The sequence below is a fragment of the Episyrphus balteatus genome, chromosome 1, assembly GCF_945859705.1.
Source record: "Episyrphus balteatus chromosome 1, idEpiBalt1.1, whole genome shotgun sequence".
NCBI classification, from domain to species: domain Eukaryota; kingdom Metazoa; phylum Arthropoda; class Insecta; order Diptera; family Syrphidae; genus Episyrphus; species Episyrphus balteatus.
The window spans coordinates 152,822,408-152,843,272 of NC_079134.1; the positions used below are offsets into that span (position 1 = coordinate 152,822,408).

General features: G+C 26.9%; 1 protein-coding gene across 1 annotated transcript in view; it reads right to left on the reverse strand.

The window, feature by feature from the left end:
* Positions 1-8,292, reverse strand: part of LOC129909326 (protein windpipe) — a 77,613-nt gene extending 69,321 nt beyond the window's left edge. The window contains exon 1 of the mRNA XM_055986415.1: positions 7,655-8,292. The gene's annotated coding sequence lies outside the window, so the exon portion shown is untranslated. The remainder of the gene's footprint in view (positions 1-7,654) is intronic.
* Between the last annotated feature and the right edge of the window lie 12,573 nt (positions 8,293-20,865).

A 20,865-nucleotide genomic window follows, 5' to 3' on the forward strand; every position in this document is an offset into this window, starting at 1 on the left:
AAATTTTTTTAAATATTAAAAATTTGTTCCTAAATCTCATATCCTGAAGAAGTTTGTCAAGATATTCAGTCGGAATCAAATCCTCTCCTGTTTTTATTTTTTTTTATATCGTAGGGTTACCCCACACACAAATTATGAAAACAAAAGTGAAAACATAATAAAAATCAAAAAAAAACATTATTTTTTCGGTTAAAGCACACACAAAGGAACCACAAACTTTTTTTTTTTGTTTACATAACGATAAATGGCGTTAAAAGAAAAGTGATGTGCTCATAATTATTATGTTGTGCTCTGGGTTGTATTAAAATTTAAGTGAAATTTTTTTCTTCACCATCAATTTGTAAACATTAAAATAAAAATTGGGCTTCAGTGAAGATTAATGCGTTTTAAAAATTCAAAGGGAAGCAAACGAAAACAAAATCACAAAATAAAGTTTCAAATTTTATGTGAAAAAAAATTGTAATTATTTATTAGTTTTGTTTTTTTTTTTTTTTTATTTATATTCACTTTCATGTCATTAATGGAGTGATCATGATCGTGTTATTTAATGTTTAAACAGCATGTTAGTCAAGGTCATTTCCGTTTCATGTAACAACAAAGTAGAAAAATAGAAAAAAAAAACATAATGGGAAATTTAAATTAGGTCACTAATGATTTTTTTTTTCTACATGATAAATCGAAACGAAACACACAATCTGATAGTGTGATGTTTTTGTCTAGAAACTATGTTTGTTTATATTTTAAATTACATAGTAAGGGGTTATAATAATATAGTGCCCAGACATTGTTATTGTTGTTATTGAAAAACGTAATGAAAATAAGAAAAAAAAAAAATATTTGCTTATTGTAAACGAAAACAACAAAATGTTACAAATTGAATGTCAACAGGTGTTAGAGTATTTTTTTTACTTTTTTTTTTTCATTTTCCGGTGGTAGTTTCGGGCTTTAGACCAAAAATAGCCACTATGGGGTTTATTTCGAATAATGAGTAACAATCCCAGAGGATATTCGCTAAATATTTTAGATCTTCTAATAAATTTTGGAGAGCTTCGAATAATTTTTTAATAAAAAAAAGACGGTAAAATTGTAAAAATTGATAGAAAATATTCACGAAATGCAATACATAAAATCCAAAATGTCTTCATCACAGCAAACTTAGGTAATAATTACAGTAAAAACAATGCACCCAATCAAGACAGTATGAACTATGTTGATCAAAGTACATAATCAACCAACTCTTTTCTGATAATTTTGAAGAAGGTTTCAATTTCAAAACAAAACAAGAAGACTTTTTTTTACATAAAATAAAATTGTTAAATATTTTTTTGATTCCAGAACAGAGAAATGTTAATAGCAGCAAAATAAGCCGATGAAGAGTAGAGTACTCAGGTTCATGCAAATTATATAAATTTATAGAGTCAAAATAAGGCATACCATAGACCGAACACATACACATGAAGGAAATTGACATAAGGACTAAAATACTATTTAGTGCCTAAAAATTTATCCCTTTGGACAGTGAATTTTGAAAAAAAAAAATTTGGAAATTTTTAACAGTATATTTCCATATACTATTTTAGTTGACAAAGAATGGTTATAATTTAATCTATTGTAAAATAACATTTGCACCGATATGTTTTGAATGATATTTCTATATTTATGACAGTTTAAACACAAAGTTATCAAAACCAAACAACTGCGTTACTTTACTGAAAATTTCAGTTTTATTTGTAGAATCATATGTATAATTAAGCTCTCTGATATTCCTATTTGAAACTATAGGAAAAACGTAAGTTTCCTATGAAGTTAAATCAAAGAAAAATTAATTTCAATTAAATATTCTTAATAGTTTACTACCAAAAATCAGCTCTACCAAGATAAACCACAATGTTATCGTAGTTTTGCAAACAATTCAATCCAAATTTGGGTTTCAAACTTGTAAATGTAAATAATGTTAATTTTATAACTCAATATAGTTTTTCTACTAATTTGTACTTTTTCTTCAAGAAAAATAAAATTCAACCAAAGGGACATTTTTTTAGGCACTAAATAGTATTTTGACAAAGAAGTATTATTAATATCAATAAGATATTTAAAGTACCGTACATGAAGACCCTGCAATCAATACATAAAATGATTTTTGAGTACCTAAAATCTGTACTCAGTAAATAATCTCGAATAAGTACTTAACGAACATGAAATTTTGTATAAAAGTTTCAAGAGTTTGAATTCAGTACATACAAGATTTTATTTAGTACTTATAAAAATCTCTACTGAGTACATAAACAGTGTACTGAGTGCATATCTACTTTCTGAACACAAAACCCCTTTTTTTTATAAATGCTATACATATATCCTTCTACTAAAATCATTGATCAAGTTAACGTTGAGTACATTATATTATTCTCATTCAAAATTGTTGATATGACATTTTAGTACCTACACATAAACTGTACTCATAACACATAACTATAAACCCTAACTAAAAGGACAAATGTATGTAGAATGACAGAAACTTGTTAAGAACTACATATGGGAATTCAGAAACGTGTGTAGTTAGTAGTTGCAAAATAATTGGTAGTAAATAATTACATTTTTGTACTGAGTCAGTACAGTTTCCCTCTGAAAAGATTTCATTTTGTGTATTACTCTTTTTGTAATAAATATACCTACTCGTATAGCAAACTATTGACATTTTGAACTTAAACTGAGATTAATTCTCAACAAAATAATATTAAGACCTTGCTTCGGCTTCCTTTGAACTGATAGTTGATATAAAAACTTAAAACAAAAATCAAACTAAAAATATATTTCCAGCTACAATCTCAATGATAACGTTCTAAAGAATCACTATAAAATCTAAAAAACATAGTCACAACAAAATAAATACAAATTTAAATGTTATTTCCTGCAAAAACGTCACTATACGCAGTGTTTAAAGTGACAAATAGTCACTAATTCAGCAATAATAAAACAGAAAACACTCTTAATGTTTTACATAAACGTTAACTTATAAACTCGTATAATCGCTTACATACGTTTATTTTTTTTTTTTATTAGGAAAAAAAATAGAACTGAAAACCCCAACCAGAGACGGAGACAGTGAGAGCTAAGTCACCACAAATAGACTTGACCTCTTAATATTCTAATCAGCCAGCCTTATGAGCTCAATTCTATTGAAAACACACAAATGCATTTACCATTAATTCGTTAGGTTTTTTTTTTTTGCTTTTTTCTGGTTGCATTTATATTTGCATTTTATCGCGTTGAATTTTTTGTTCTTTTTTTTATTTTGGTTGGATTTTCTTTTTTTTTTTGTTATATATTTCAATGAACTATGAGTTCATTTGATATATTTGAATGTTTTATTCAGCACAAATCTTCTAGAGAAATTTGTTTGCACTTTCTAAGATCTAGTTGATGAAGCTTTTATATGACAAAGAGAACCTTAGAGAACACTTACTGATTGTTTAAAAAGAACTCATTCAGAAAATACTAAAATGACCTTTAAATAAGCACACAATTTGATTTTTTTTGAAGAACAACACTTTCGACATCCGTCATATTAAGCTTACAAAGTTGAAACTGCTACAATTTCACTAAAATATGAATGAAACATTTGTATTTTTTTTTTTTGTCGCCGCTAAAAAGTATTTGAATTACAATTATAATCAAAATCCCCTTGAGTGCCAATCTTTGCCCGACTGAACTTCAAGTTCAACACATCCGATATCTTTAGCATTGAAATTATGTGTTTATATCAGGAGCTTTTTTTTGTCAGCAACAAAAAAAAATTACTTGCTAATCAAAATCTTTTGTAAACTAAGCCGACCAAGCAAAAACGATTAAAACAATTTTATTTCATTTTATTTATTGCTGGGTCCGGTCATGGTCACCCATTATGATGACACTGTCATTAGAAAAATGATTCTCGGGACAACAGCAAAAAAAAAATTTTTAATAAGGTTTTTGAAAAAAAAAAAAACTAAAAAAAAGGAAAAAAAATAAAACAAATTAAATTTTGATTAAACAAAAGATTAAAAGTTGTAAAATAATGTGTCCCAGGTATATTTATTAAGTTTCACGTGTCTTGACTTAAATGACATGTTGATGTTAGTTTTTAGACTTGAGACGTTTCCTTGAAACAAGAAACTCAGACAATGTTAAAATTATCAGGTCGAAGAATAAAAAAAAAACTCAAACTCGAAAAAAATTGCTAAAATTCGTACAAGAAGTGTGACTCGTGGGGATTTTTTTTTTTTCAAATTTTACCTGAGACGAGAAGACAACTAATTCTGTCATTCATTCATATCCGGATAGTAGGTATTTGCCAAATTTTTTTTTCTTCATTTGTTTTTTTTTAATTTTTTAATTTTTTTTTTTTTATTTGAGTGGTTTATTTTTGGATATCCATATCCAATTGATGTTTATTCAACAACACAAATTTTTTTAGTTGGCAGCAAAGATACGTGGGAGAATTAACATAAGTTTATGTTAATAATTAACTTTGGAAGGTAGAAGATAGATAAAAAAAAAAAAAAAACAAAAACAATTCATGATGAAGTCAAAGTTTGCACAGTAATTTGTCGGCTGTTTATTTAGAAGTTCTGTGATGAAAACTTTAAATTATTGCTAGTATTATATATTCAAAATGTGTTTATATACAAATAAGACAGGCATTAGACAATCTATGTTAGGTATTGTTTGCTGATGGATTAAACCAAATTGAGTCTTAAATTTAGTCATCATTTGTTTTTTTTTTTTTTTTAAGATGGCAACACATATTTTTTGATATTAAGATGTGCTTCGGAATAAGTTAGAATTTTTTTTAAGCCGATTTACAAAAAAAAATCTATTCTAATGTTTAAAAACGCATAGACAAATCACATGAAATAAATTTAAAACAACCATTTAACCATTTAAGTTCATATATTTAATTTCTATATTTTGTTTCACCATGACTAAACTAAAATAAAAATTTATTAGTCTAATCTCCAAAAAAATCTGAGTAAATGTGTTAATCAAGTGCCTTTGAATAAATAAATAAATAAATAAATATACTACTTTTACAGGCTACTGGTTAAATACTATACTATCCTTTACTGTACTTTCGATATTGATACTTAAAGGTTCCGAGATTTTACAGACCTAAACCTACATGTTAGATGAAAAGGTACTGGCTATGAATATAATTTTGACAATAATTATAGAATGGTCAGCAAAAAAATGGGAAATTATTGGGTCACTGTGGTGTATGCGTAACTTTTTATTTCAAATAAATAAAATCAATGCACGTCGTTCTATTCTTGAGTAATTTGATTTTTCAAATGATTTGATAACTCATGAGCGAAGATTTTCAATCAGAATACAAAGCCAGCTAAGAAAAAGCGATTCTACTGCAGATGTAGAATTTTATGATTCGGTTTTCTTGGTTATGGTTTAAAAGATTTTTCTTTTGTTTGCTTACCTAAACCAACTCTTATCGATAAATCTAGAGAAAACGACACGGTGATTTAGGTAATACGGCGCCCCCTATCCAAATGTTTCTTATATCTAAGCAGTGGCGTAGCGTGCATGGGTGGCACACGGGGCGGCAATTATGGTGTCACGCCCAGAATGAAAAACAGTAAAATAAATGAAATTTCACTTTTCTATAATATTAAGATTTTTTACTTGCTTTTCACTATAAGCAAATTTTGGGATATCAAAAATCGAATATAACCAATTTTTTTTTTTTTTTAGGAAGCTAAGTTAAATTTTCAAAAACAAACAATTTTTTTTTGAAAATTCAACAATAAAGGATAAAGAACCAATGAAATTTTGTTTTATATATCGGTTAATATTTATTTTTAAATGACATAAAATTTTTTTTAATTTTTAAAATTTGTATAGATACATAAAAAACTTTAAAAAACCTTGCCAATAATTTTGAAAATTTTTTGTCACTAAATTGCATGCTTGGTTTTAGTTTAAAACCATTCTAAGAATTGTTTTTCTACTTTCAACAAGAAAATTTTACGTTTTTTTTATATTTTTTACTGAAACTTATAAAATTAAATAAAAATATAACATAAAGTTTAGCTTAATTTAAGTTGACATTTTATATCTCTTTTTTTCTACACTTTTTAAATTTTTAAATCTAAGGGGTCTTGGGGTATGTATCTATATTCTAAGAAAAAAATTGTTCTATAGCAACGCTCTGATATTACTCTTTTTCAATGCACTGCGATCTCCATGGTCGCTTTCGGGTGTCACCCCCAAGTGACAAAATTCAAAATCCTGATCCGAATACACTTTTTTTCAAATATATGACTGTGTTATAAAAAAGGTAACAATAAAAATATTGACTTGAAATTTGTATAGGAAAATGTTTCATGGAAATAGTCGTCTGTTAGCCCATAATTTTTAATTTTTTTTTTTATTGCTATTAAGTTCGATAGTAAGTTAAAATTTTTAAATTGTTAACGACTCTGAAAACCGGTGAAAAATGAAAATCGTTTGAAAATCATAATTTTATTTTTAGTTTTTCGATTTTCTGAGAATTGACAAAAATTGTCATTATTTTATTATCCATAAAAAAAAAAACAATGTACCTACAAATATGTATTTAATTTATTTCTATTTTGCCTTTTATTTGATTTTTTTTGGAGAAATGCATTTTTTTGATAACTTTTTATATTAATTGAGTATATTTTAAGAGCACATACATAATTGTGTATTGTTTATTAATTAAATTTTTTTTTTGTATGTGACTTCTTCAAAGTTCTCAAATGATTGTATGTCAAAAATTAACAACACATTGAAATGTATAAGTACTAAATTTAATTATTTCCATAAAAACTTTTTGAGCTGTTTTATGGTTATCCTAATCTCTAATCTCTTTTATAAAAAGGTTATAAGTTTTAAGTGTTTTCTCGTAACAAAAAAAAAAAAACGCAAAAATCTTTCTTTAACCACCTCTTTTTTAAAAAGTCGCTGTCAAAATTCAAACAATTTTAAGACAAATGAGTTCCCCGTCTACATAAAATTTGGAAATATGCAAAACTTTTTAGTTCCAAGAAATGATCTAGTTTGTCTTTTACTACTCCTATCTTCTTACATAAGTTTCACCTATAACAAAAATGACTAATCAACTATCTGTTCTCTTGAAAATTACCTCATAAAGGTGTTAATTTATTTTTTTTTTTTTCTATGAGACTCGACAGAGACCACAAAAAATAATAATTCATCACGTTTTCATTTGAATAATAATACAACGCGAACTGCTCGTTCTCTCTTACCTCTAATTTAATTAATGAAATTCGCATAAACTATGTTAATTAACTTAAAGATATTGCAAATGCGATCGTATAGAAGAGAGAAATCCCAGACAGAGTCTTGAAATAAAAAGAAGAAGTAAAAGAAAAAAAAAACAAAAGGGTAAAAATGTTGTAGGTATTCCATTTTTTGCACAACACCACAAAAGTCATTCATTACAACGAAAAAATCGAAACCGATAACACTTCGATTTTTTGTTCATTTTTTTGTTTGCTTAAAGTACAATGTACAAGTACATCAGTACACACAGCTTGTCATTGTTAAGTCAAAGTTAATATTGAATCATTTTGACTCACTCAATACTGCCTTTCAACTTTTTTAAAACAACAAAACTCACCTTTTGTTATCGATGTCACACCTCATATGATAGTTTATTTTTCTCAAATGAAATGGGTTATTTTCTGTTTACAAGTTATCCTTGTTTTCTTGGTATCTCAAAACCTTTTGAAGACACAAGACCCCGATTTACTACCGCACACTTAACTCTCTTGTAAAATGTAATCGTTTTAACACTTTTTTTTCTTGTTATCGATTAAGTTATACAATTTTTTTTAAACCGATTTTTTTGTTGTTGTTTTCGTTAATTATGATTAATGTTTTAACAATAAAAATCAAATCACTCCTTCCAGCATTCAATCAAAACACGAATCACTTTTTCTTTCTTTATAATTTTTTTTTTATTGCCGGTTTTTTTGTGTTTTTTTTTTTTCTTTAACACTTTTTTTTCGATTGCTATCGATTAAATAACAATAAAAAATAATATCGAAGTGCAACCCAAGAAGTACTCAACTCTTTCTTTTTAATTTAACACTTTCTACACATACAAGTGAAGTGAATCAATCAAAATGGCATCAGATAATGGTCATTAGTCATCAATGGACATTAATTATTTATAAAAAAAAGGCTAAAGGGAAAAATAGAAAAATTATACAAAAAATTAATTTCATTAAATAAAACCACAATAATTGATTTCGATAAATAAAAAAATTAAATTTTCTGCGCGCGCAGTTTGAAACACAAAAATCAAATTCAAAATAAAAATAAAACAAAATTAAATAAAATTATAATTTTAATTAAAATAAAAAAAATCGCGCACCCTTTTAAATTAATTAACAAAAAAAAATTAGGAAGAAAAAATCGATTTTTTCCACTTTTAAATTAAATTACAAAAATTAATAAAATTAATTTTTTTGGCAATTTTTTTAAGTGTGCCGCGATGGTTGATTTATGTATAATGAAGCACAGAAGAGAAGAAAAAGGTTCCAAGTAGAAGCAGTAGAGTGTAGCAGCAGCAACAGCACCAGACCGCTCAAACCGAAAGCTTTTCGACAAATAACCCACTCGATGGTTGGGCCGTGTTAAGGCCTCTCAAAAAATAAATACAAAAATTACGAATCGAAGCAAAAAAAAACTTATCCAAGTATCTGTGGGAATGAAAAATAAAGTGAGAAAAAAAAAGTCTCCACTTTTGAGTGAGTTAGTTTCTCTCTGAGTGACTTTGTCGACTTGTTAGAAGAAAAGCAAATAAAAGTTGAAGTCTCCCTCATGGCCAAATGAGAACGACAACGTTTTGTTTCGAAGCCAACAAACATACAATCAAGCGAATCCCATATGATTGTGTTTTGTGAATCGTATCTAATTCGTTTTGCCGCTTTTGCTTTTTTTTGTATAGTCTTTTATTTGAGTGCGTTTTATAAGTTAAGATACACACATAAATAGATAGATAGATACTTTAGCAAGTAGATCGACGCTTATAAGCTTATTTGTTGTTGTTGGAAAAGTAGTTGTATCTGTTTGGTGCGAATCAGCCGGTTTAGCCGGCGCACAATTGATGTAGGTGGTGAGGTGAACTGATATGAAAGAGAGATGGTGAATGGAGGAGGTATATTTCTATTCAATGAACTTGAAGTGGAAAGTAAAAATGAGTAAGCCGGTGTTTTTTTTTTTTGAAAAACAACAACAACAAATATTTAACTGCCATCGTGAATTGGATGTTGATGTTTAAAGATATATACTTCATTGGGAAAATTTTTGCAAACAGATATGGTCAGAGAAAGGTGAGCTCTATACGTATACGTATGATGGCGTGTTATGACTTAGTTTCTATAAAAAGTCAATGGAAATGGGCTTATGTGTAATGTTGGTTAATTGATTGAAATAAAAAAAGTGAAGAGATTTTGATATGTGTAAACAAAACTGATTTTAGTAGATCAATTTAGTATTCAAATACAGTATTCAAAAATTTTTAGAATGTCGCTGGAAGTCTTTATTTTTTTTTCATAAGTTTTGAAGTTTTTTTTGGACAATTCTGTTGTTACGGGTGTGACAAAGTTACTTCATTTTTGTGTGTACTATATTCACTAAATAAGGCACTCAACACCTAAAATATTTTAAGTTGTTAACCCTTTCGAACCCAGCGTTACTCTCATGTAACATATTTTTAAAAATTCGTAAAAAATATTCCATTAAATATTTTTTTAGGTTTCGATGGCTCAAATGAAAGATAACGATGTCTAGTTACTGGATTATTACAAAAATTTAGTCAAATATCATACCTTTATTTTTTTTTATCGAAAAAGGAACTGAATTTCACATTTTTTCTTTTTTTTTTGCAAAAAAAAAGTTTTTTTATATATGGTCATAATTTTGAAAAAAGAGATAAAAAAAGTTAATCCAGAAAGTGTTTTGCTTTTTGGCTTAGAAAAAGGAGCATATATAATTGTTCTATAAAAAGTTGTTTTCTCAGTTGTCCGACTTTTTTTGGTGGTCATAGGCAGTGTATTTTAAATACATGTAGCATGAGAGTAACACATTAGTTTTGCTATTTATTATTTTGGAAAATAACTTTTTACTATTCATATTTCTTAGTTGTGATGTTTTTGATACGATAATACTGAAAAAACATTTTTTAATATTGATTTTCATAGCTTGGGTTCGAAAGGGTTAATATTTGTTTAAAATAAAATTTGGCTAATCTGTATTTCAACGTCACAAACTCTTAAGGCTAGATGTAATGAGTTGTTACATGACGTTAGAAATTCGATTCATTCGGTTTTGACGACTTTTAGAAGCCATATTGTAGATTTTTGGATGAAAACGTTGCACAGTTAGCATATATTTCGATGAAATAAATAAAAAAAATGTGGTCTTATAACAATTCAAAAATGTAACTAGTGTGACATATTTTTGTTACGAGCGTGCCCATGATTATGAAAGTGGACTAAGTCACTTTTTGCATTGTTTAAAGAAAAACTTACATAATAATTTTCTTATAATGATTTAATTATATTTCTTTTATGAAATCACTAGAGGAACAATAAAGAAGTTTATTTACTGCAATTTCACTTTCAAATAAACTTTATTCTTTAAATAATAATAATTTTTAGGCTAGATTTGATGACATTTTAGGAGTGACTTAGTCCACTTTCATAATTAAGGGCACATGTGTATTTTTAAAATATTTAAATATTACAGAAAAATTAAAAAATTTAAATTTCAAATATTTAAGCACTATTTATACAATAAATAATTTTTAAGGGCAGAATCTCACTATGCTCGTAGATCAGAATAATTGACTCGAGATTTTTTGAGCAAGTTATTTCAATTTTGGTTAAAAATTCGCGGGTTTTAAAAATAATGTTTGATTTTAAAAATGTCAACTGTTTCCATATTTTATTAAAAAAAATCCTTAGGTATTTTTTTAATGTTAAGATGGATTTTTATAAAAAAAAATTAAATTAATAAAATAAAATTAAGTATGAAATTTATTATTAAAGTAAAAAGTATAAGTATTTAAACATTAACAGTCGTATTTATTAGATTTTTGTCTACTTATACACTACATAACTTTTTTTCAAAATGTTGGAAATATGCTTTATTTAATAAAAATAATAATCACATTATTCGCGGTTAAGACAATCTACTCTTTTGTACAAGTTTGACAGCTATTAGACAACAATAAACAAGGGATTTGATCACATTTTATAAATTTAAACAGTTGTATAAAGTTATACAAAGTTTATAAATAAGGGGGTAAATTTCTTATATTTTCACTTTCATTTTTTGGCTATTCATCAGAATTACAGACTGATATAAATTTCTATTCTGTAAGAAATAGAGAAAACATGAACAAGTTTATTTACAATATAATTTATTTTCCCAACAAGCAAAATTTGTAGATAACTTAAGCACTTTATTGAAATTTAAAGAGGTCAGCCGGCAGAAGTTTATTTAGCAATATCTCATACAAACAAAGTAGGTAACTCAAATTTTTAAATTCGTTAATGAAAAGGACTTATTACTTTTCGTTTTCATCAATCGTCTAAATGGAAGCATTTAAATGTTTTATAATGTTGAAAATAATTCTTGTTTATCTCTTAATTCATTGATATTATGATGTATCTCAAAATAATAATTGTGAAGATTGTTATGTCAGATTGAAGAATTGTTTCAGTGACAGCTTTTGTAAGATTTGAAAAGATTTTCAAGATATTTTGTGATAGGTAAGCAAAAAAAATAGTAAATGCTTTCATTTTTTTTTATCCACTTTGTACACATATCAAAACTAATTTATACTCATCAGCTCTCTTGTACAATTATTTACTTTTTTTTTAAGCATACATTAAATTATTGTGAATTTAGTAATTTTTTTAAACAATTCTTCTTTTTATACAAAATGTAGTACAGTATGAAGTACTTTATTTTGAGCTTCACTAAGCTAGTTTAGCGTAATGAACCGCAATGAACTAAAAGTATATTGAAATTTCTTAGAGATTTTTTGTAGAGATTTAGTCAGTACTTGAAAAAATTTTAAACACGACTTTCTTTGCATCTTTTTGTTCCTTGAATTGCAGGGTATAATACAAAAAAAATGGTATATGCACTATGTGCTTCTCTATGATTACCCCTCTTCTAATTTTAAAAATCGATTTATTATATTGAAAACAATCATTTTTCATGAAAAAGGCAAAAAATCAAATATATTTTCTTCCGTCACCCTTAAACCCATTTGTTTCTACATGACAACCTTGAATACATATTAGGTATATCATATAAAAGCTTATTTTTTCAGCTCAACTCATGTTGTTACAATAACTACAAAAACAGTTGCAATTTCTTAAATGCAATCACTTTTCATCAAAAAAACAGAAAAATCAAATTTTTTTTCAAATCTAATATGGATGTTGAATAAAATCCATATTAGGTCCCAATTTTTTTTTTATTAACTTTCCATTTGTACCTACAACTCAAATTTCTGTAAAAAATTTCCCATACCCATAATAGCGAAGCTCTTACTCAAGTTTACCTATTATTTTTTTAACCTTGCATAGCTGGATTTTTTTGATTTTTTTCAGTAATTTTGTCAGCCTTAACCTAAATTTATCTAGAAATTAATAAATTTAACTTTCTACGACGACGTCGCATTCAGAAAATGCCACTTTTTGCAATGTTGTCTTACCCCTATTTACCCTTTTAAGTGATTGAAATTTTAAAAATTCTTTATTAATATTCACCTTTTGTTTTATTATAACATTTGAAATAAGCTTTAGTAGATTTTTGTATCTTCAATATTTTATTTTCAAATTTTGAATTGCAATCTATTACCACCCTGGCTAAAAACCTCAGGAAAAAATTGTGCCACTTTTTCGTGGATGCAGCCATGGTTCATCGATTTATAAGACTTTATAACGTCTTATTATGTATGATTAATTTATTAAGATCTATTTTAATTTTATAATAAAAAAAGGTTACGTTAACGCCTTAGTGAACCAAACAAATGTTTTGTTCCTCATGTATTTATTGATATTATTGCAAAATCAAGGTAGTATTTTATATTCATGTTTATTTTTAATCAACTTCTCTCGGCAAAACACATGCCATTAAAGTCTAAAGCCTACAATTTTTCGAATTCAATTAGTTGTTTTGGCAATCCAGTTTATTTTTATATAGTCAGAGTAATTAGTCGGGTTGATTTATTCGAAATGCTCAATTTAATCAAGAATTAATAAACATTCTAAGCTTTGGTTATGCTTTCGTGATTTTAAAAACATATTTTAATCATGTAAACTTCGCTCCCCTTTCAACTTGTTTTTAATTTAACGTCATTCGGCAAAGTCTGAACGCACAAATGAGGGTTTTAGTAATAAAATCAGACACCCAAACGCAACAGGTGCCTTTCGTTTATATCTTTAAAGCTGTAATGATTTTATTAGACTCTATATACATTGTAGATATAAAAAGTCCACCATGTTAAACAAATTGTTTAAATTTCATGTTCTACAAAATATTTACTTTTATAAATTTAAAAAAAAAAATTTATTTTCATGAAAATACAAGTAGATAAGTAAATTCAAAAAATTCTAAAAACGATTTCGTGCAGTTTATTTTCTAATTTTTGTCATGTTTTTGTTAAATTTAATTTCTTTAACTCAGCACAATAATGCTATTCAAAAAACAAACCTATATTTCACTTAGATATCTAAAATGATATCATCGCAAATGCTTCGTCTTATCTTCCAACACAAAGTACAGTCTATTAGTACTTACAACTTTTTTTATAATTCCAACAAAAAATTCTTGATGACATATACTCGTAGAGATATCTTATCGTTATCAGAGGTTTTGCCAACCTAGATACCTAACTACAAAATATTTCTTAAGCTTTATAGATCATACGTATGTAAATGTATGACATACTTTTAGTTATGCAATCTAAAGAAAAATCTATTACCGAAAAATTTGAGAAATAAAATACTAAATTGCAAAAATTATAAAATAAAATCAACCAAATAATGAAGCTTAATTATAAAAAAGCCGCATCATTATCAGCTTTCAATTTTCCTTCAAATTAGCCATTCACCTTGATAGGTTCAAATGTGAACTTTCTTATCAATTTTGACTTTTTTTTCAAATAATTCTAGCCACGATTGCAGAGAATTTAAAAAAAAAAGCTTAGTCTCACGAAACGTGTGTTACACATTCACAGTCAGCAATTTTTTTTTTTTGCATGCTATCTCTAAAAACACACATTTCCATATTAACAAACAAACAAAAAAACTCAATAAAAACGATAATTTAGTGGAGACTCACTCACTTTAATCATCCACTCACACTCATATAACAAAATAAAAACACTTGAAAATTATTTCGAGTAATTTAGAAACTATCTAAATAAATTGAGTGCCTCGAGGAAGTAGCGGCCAGCGAGCGTAAGAGTATTTCAGATTCAGATTCACCCCATGTATCTGACGTGCGACCAGCTGATGTGGCTTGTTTTTATCTTATACGATCAATAAAAGATAAATTATAATTTAGTATCTGTAACTATTGATCTCCTAGTTTTTTTTTTTCTATGCTCTAACTTTAGGTAAGTGTTTCACGTTCTTGGTGGATATTTTTTTTCCAAAATTGATATGCAGCAACCAGATTAAGAGAGATTTCGGAATTTAAAAATTTTTTGCCGTAAGGCGAATTTAACGATTTAGATAGATTTATGGATGTAGATAGAAAAAAAAAGAGATATATCAATCCAACAGGCGGCGGGAGTGCTTGATATATTCATCTAAATCGGTCTTTTAACTGCTTAATAAACTATAACCTAATGTTTAGGCTTAATTTAGAGCTCAGAGGTAGGCTTGGTTTGTAATTAACGGTTTGTAGTAGATTTTGTTTTCTAGTAAAAGATTGAAATTTTTTGTGTTTTAAGATACTTATCATGACTTTCACGTATGGGAATGTTCATTGTTCTTTGTGAGTTGTGATGCGTTTGCGCTTACCCAAAAGAAACAAAACAAAAGCCACCAAACATTAAACCGTTGTTTTCTGTTTGTTTGTTTGTAAAATTACTGGTAAGCAATTAAAAAGATTTATTTAAAAAAAAAAAATGCATTTTTGATTTATTATCAAAACAAAAATAAAATACACGTCTGTCTTGCACGTATACCTAATGATTTTCGTTGATGACATTCAAACTTAAAAAAAATATTCGTGGTCGTTTTCTTTGTCCTTTATTATTATAATGCATTTACTCACTTTTAAAATTTAAATAACAAAACATTAAATTTAAAATGAAATTTAATAAAGGATCAAAATAAAATTCAAGGACCAAAAAAATGCAAAATAAATTCTCTTAGAAATTTTTGTGATATAGGTACGGTGACCATATTTCTAGAAGCAAAACCCGGGACAGATAAAAAATTGCTTGGATCGATTTAAAAATATTGATTTTTCAAAAAAAAAAAATAAATAAAAAATTGAAATTTTATAAAAACGATATTTCAAATTTTTCCTATTTCTTTATTATTTTGATATCAAGATTTCTTAAACAATTTAATGGGAGCATTTTCGTTGAAATCATTTAATTGTTTTACGAAACCAAGAAAACGGTTTTATAATAGGTAGGTACTGTTTATAAATTCTAAAAAAAATTTTTTCAATCAAAATCGGGAGAGCTGTTTTTTAACATTTAAATTTTATTTTAAAAGTTTTGAAATTTTGCTGGGTTCTTTACTCTTCCATACTTTGTTTATTGTTCGAAAAAAAAACTTTTTCAAGTATATCTTTTCAACCTGACAAAAATACAAACTGGAACTAAGGAATTGAAGAAAAATTTTAAAAAATTCCGAAAGAGTGTGAAAAAACAAATCATCTTATGTCCACTTAAGATGTTGGAAATTAATATAAAATACAATTTATAAAAACGCCAAACTATCTTACTTAAGTCATATTTAACGTATTTAAGTCCTTTTAACGGGAAAAATATAAAAAATATCTTTTTGAAATAAATTTAATAAAGATCATAAAATTTGACATCTAAATGTTTTATACAATAGGTATGTTTAATGAAAAAAATCTAGAACAAAACAGATTAGAGTAGCACAAGTTTGTAAATACTGCCAGAACAAGAAAGAACAGACAAATTCAACTTCGTTTTTAACAAGATTGACAGTTGTCAATATCATTTGCAAAATTTTAAAATCAAAAATTATTTCTTGAAATGATATCTTAAATTATTTAATATTAACTTTTAATATTAACGTAATTGTTTTTATTTTTAAACAAAAACTCTTAAGAAATTCACTTTTTTATCTTATTTTCTCTTATTTTTATCACAATCAAACAAACAGCTGACAATTGACACTTTTCATTCACTTGCTCTACCCCAAAAGTAGGAGCCGAAAAACTTGAACTTTTGCTGAAAAACTTCATGGAACATAAAATGACAGATTGTAGAAAAAGTTGGGGCGAGTTTTTTTCTCTTGAAATACAAAAACTTGTACTTTTCGGATCTTTTCTGTGCGGATCAAATTCATTAAACAGACCTAATAAAATCTACACTTGAAAGAATCTTTGAAGTTTGTTTTTGCTCTCCTGAGAAATCATCAAAATTGACATAAAATACTTTACCTTTTCAGTCGAGAATTATTTGTTTTTGTTAACAGCTTAATCGCAGTGGATTTTTTTTTTTTAGTTGCATGTCATTATTTTGGAGTTGAAATACCTACACTTAAAAAACGATAAATTTATTTTTTTAAGTTTTTCAATACAATTTTCAAAATAAACCTTACCAATTTGAATTCCAAGAGCAAGCTTTTGCGATTAAATCAGGTATTTTAATTTATTATTTGGGTTGGGGTCAAAATTCTGCCGGGGTCAAAATTCTTTTGTCAAAATTCTGCTTTACAAAATTCTGCTTTACAAAATTCTGCTTTAAAAATTCTGCTTTTCAAAATTCTGTTTTTCAAAATTCTGCAAAAAATTAAAAAACGGTTTGGAAAATGTTAAAAAGCGCGCGCTTTTTAACATTTTCCAAACCGTTTTTTTTTTTTTTTGCAGAATTCTGTAAAATCATCTTCTTGAAAAATTATCTGCTTATTTGATTACTTACCTACATAATTTGTTATTCTTTGAATGCATATTAATTTTCGTTTTATAAATAAATAAATTTGAAAAAATTAAGAAAAGGTTTTTAATACTAAACATTTCCGAAAATAATTCAAAATTTTTTAAAAGGAATATTTTGTATCAAACAACCGATAGGTTCCAATAAGTTATAGATTTTATTTGAAAGAAAGTCAGTCATTGCATTTTAAAAAATATTTGCGACACTCAAACAAAAAAATTCCGGAAAGTACCAATGTTAAATTACATTAATGAGGTGTATTTTTCTTTAGTCAGCGCATATGCTATAAAAAAAAAAAAACAGAATTGGCAGAATTTTTTTGTTCAAGAATAATGCTGGCAGAATTTTGAAAAGCAGAATTTTAAAAAGCAGAACTTTGAAAAGCAGAATAGAAAAAAAGCAGAATTTTGAAAAACAGAATTTTCGTTAAAAAAGCAGAATTTTGAAAAGCAGAATTTTGAAGCCAGAATTTTGACCCGATCCCTTATTATTTTTGTCTTCAAATACTAACAAAAAATACTTTCCAGTTTTGAACTCAAAGGCGTTTAGAAGGAAGCATGACATTTAAATTTTATTATTTTATTGCTTAAAACCCTTAGTTTGTTCGAAAGTGCTTTATAAAATCGGATATGTAAATAATATTTTCTCGCAACAATGAATGTGTAATTTCAAAACCAATGACTTAAAAAATACACTCCAGTTAACCAGAAAAAGTTCATTGCATTATGAATTTTAAAATTTCCTTTCAAGCCATTTTAAAAACATGATTGAATTTTGAATTATTACATTTACCTAATGTGATAAAAACTTTTTCGCTATTCAATTTCTTAGTTAAATATACATAAATGTGTTTAAAAAGGAACCATCACTATAATAAATGTTATGTAGCCTTCTCAACTGAACTGGAGTGTATGTGTACTCATACATTTTGAGCAAACCACGATGAAGTCACTCAAATTTTTATCTTATCTTGATTTCTTTTAATAATACCCTTTACAAAAAAAAAAATATGCGAAAGCCTTTTTTATCTAAACGAAAAACAGTATTTGTTATTTTGATTGTCAATATTTACAACAAATTTTGTAGATAAGAAAATTTCGTTGACAAATATTAAAAGTTCTCGATAACCAAACCAAAAATAAATTGCACAATCAACATTATTTAAGTTTATTTACAATGCAAACCAAATAAGAAATGACATCAACACATTTGTTAAAAAGTTCACTAAAAATTCTCAGAATACAAAGTGTCAAAAGCAATTAGAGAGAGAGAGGTCTTGAAATATTTCAAAGGGTCTAATCTTCTTGTATAGTGTTCTTTTCTGCCATTTAAAGTCAGCATTATAAAAATAGACGACCTTAATGACTTAATTGACATCTGTTTGGTCTTTCAACACCAAAAAAAAATTGTCAGCTTATTGAAAGAATGCACTTCATCTATAACTTTAGACCCTTAATTAATGGAATTCACTCCTACAAAATGAAGGGGGTTTTCAAACAAAGCGACAGATAAAATATCTTAAGTGTAGAAAATAACATCTTTCTAAATTGCCCTTTAAAAAAAAGACAACACTTTGTCTCTGTGGGATCATGTCCAATGTTTACCAATCACAGAGCCTTGTTTTCTTATATTGGTTATGTAACACTAAATAGCCACTTTGATAAAAAAAAAGAAAAGTACTTTTTTTTCCCCGATTAGACTTCGATGTTTGTTTACAATTTTATGGTTTACCATTTATGGTATTTCCTCGAAGATGTAATTTTCAAACTTTACAGGTTGAAGGGTGGTGCAATCTTGTTTTTTTTTTTTTTTTTTTGGTTATTTTGAGAGTTTATAGCTTTGTTAATGATGAAACAACATAAATCTTAGAGAAATTGTTCATTTTTATGATTTTAGATTGTGGGGATTTTCAGAATTAATGAAAGGTTGATGGCAAAGTTTTAAAAATGAACGCAGGTATTAAAATGATGTATGTTAAAGAGTTATGAGTTCTATGGAGGGCACGCAATAATTATGGAAAGGTGAACTAAAATTTAAAATTAGATTTGAAGGTTGTAATTAAAAACGGAAGGAGGCGTTTCAGATATTTTCTAAAACATAGACTAATAAGAGTAAATCACGATGATGGAGAATTATTCAGCATTATAATGAAAAGCGATCAAAATTTAATGCTTTGTTTTTAAAAGGCAGTGTCTTTTTGTCTTTTCACCAGTAATCATTTGACCCTAATTTCATTTTTGTTTTTCTTAGTAAAGATTAAAATAATAAAAAAATAATTAAATCTGAAAATCAGATTTAATAATCTGGAGTAGCATTTACCAGCTGTAATGGTTAAAGAAGAAAAGGAAAACAATTTTAATGAATAATAATACCTAATTCGAATTTTCAACGAACTTCATAAGAAAAAAATATATAAAAATGTTTTTAAAGGCTCTAAAACATCTTTCTAAGTGGTTTTGACTATCAAAGGGAATATTTCTTGTGTAGCAATTTTTTTAGAAAAAGAATTATCAAAATCGTTGCAAGTATTTTTGTTAAATATAATTTTTTATGCATGTGTACCTACAGATCTTGAAGTATTTTTCAAAAAAAAAAAAAAACAAACAATGCCACTTTTAACAAATTACTTATCATCAAACTCTTTGCAAAAACAGATTTTTCAAGAAAAAATTGGAGTTTATTTTTGAAAAATCAAAAAAAGGGTTTCTCGAATATGTTATATAACTTATTTTTAAATCTACGCTATTCTATAAATTTTTTGTTGAAATCGGTTGAATCGTTCAAGAGTAAGTCGGAAATCAAAAAACGGTTCTATGACGTAGGTATGTAGAAAGATAGATCAAGGTAAATAAATTTCATTTTTTGTACACAGTTCGGTATTAGGGTGTTTAACAATCTATATCCGTAAGCATTTCATAACCCATTATAAACAGAGAAAAAATCAAAACCAATGTAAAAGTTGAAGAATTATGGCTTCTAGAATAAAGCAATTTCAACCTTTTACAATTTTTTCATTTCAATTTTAAATAGTTTCCTTTACAAATGGTTATACTCTTTTATTATCTCAAAACAAGATGTTTAAGTCTTGATTCGATATGGTTTTTAAATTTAAAAAAAAAACTTTTCGAATGAAAATCATTTCTTCTTATAAAACTTGAAAATATTTTAAAATTCGAAACAAATTTTTACTTGCGATATAGGTACCTACTATAGGGCAAGTTTAGGATTCGTAAAAAAAATCGAACTCGAGATAACAATTTTACATGATATTACGATGATGGAGATTACCTGCTTGAAGGCAAAGTGACGGACCTAAAAGTGCATCAGTTATTCTTTGCTGACGATGGAGCCATCATAAGTGAAGACCCGATATCCCTGCAACGAGCACTTGATGTATGGGTGGATGTTCTAGAAGGTAATGGGTACCGCATAAGCGCGAGAAAGACAGAATACCTATGCTGCCCATTTTCTGATCCACACAGGCCTATTCCTGACATTTATTTGAATGGTGTAGTGCTTCCCAAGTGTGAAAAGTTTAAATATCTGGGGTCTATGATAAATAACGAAGGTACTTGTGATGACGATATCAATCATCGCGTAAGCGTAGGGTGGATGAAGTGGCGGGAAAATTCTGCTATCTTCTGTGA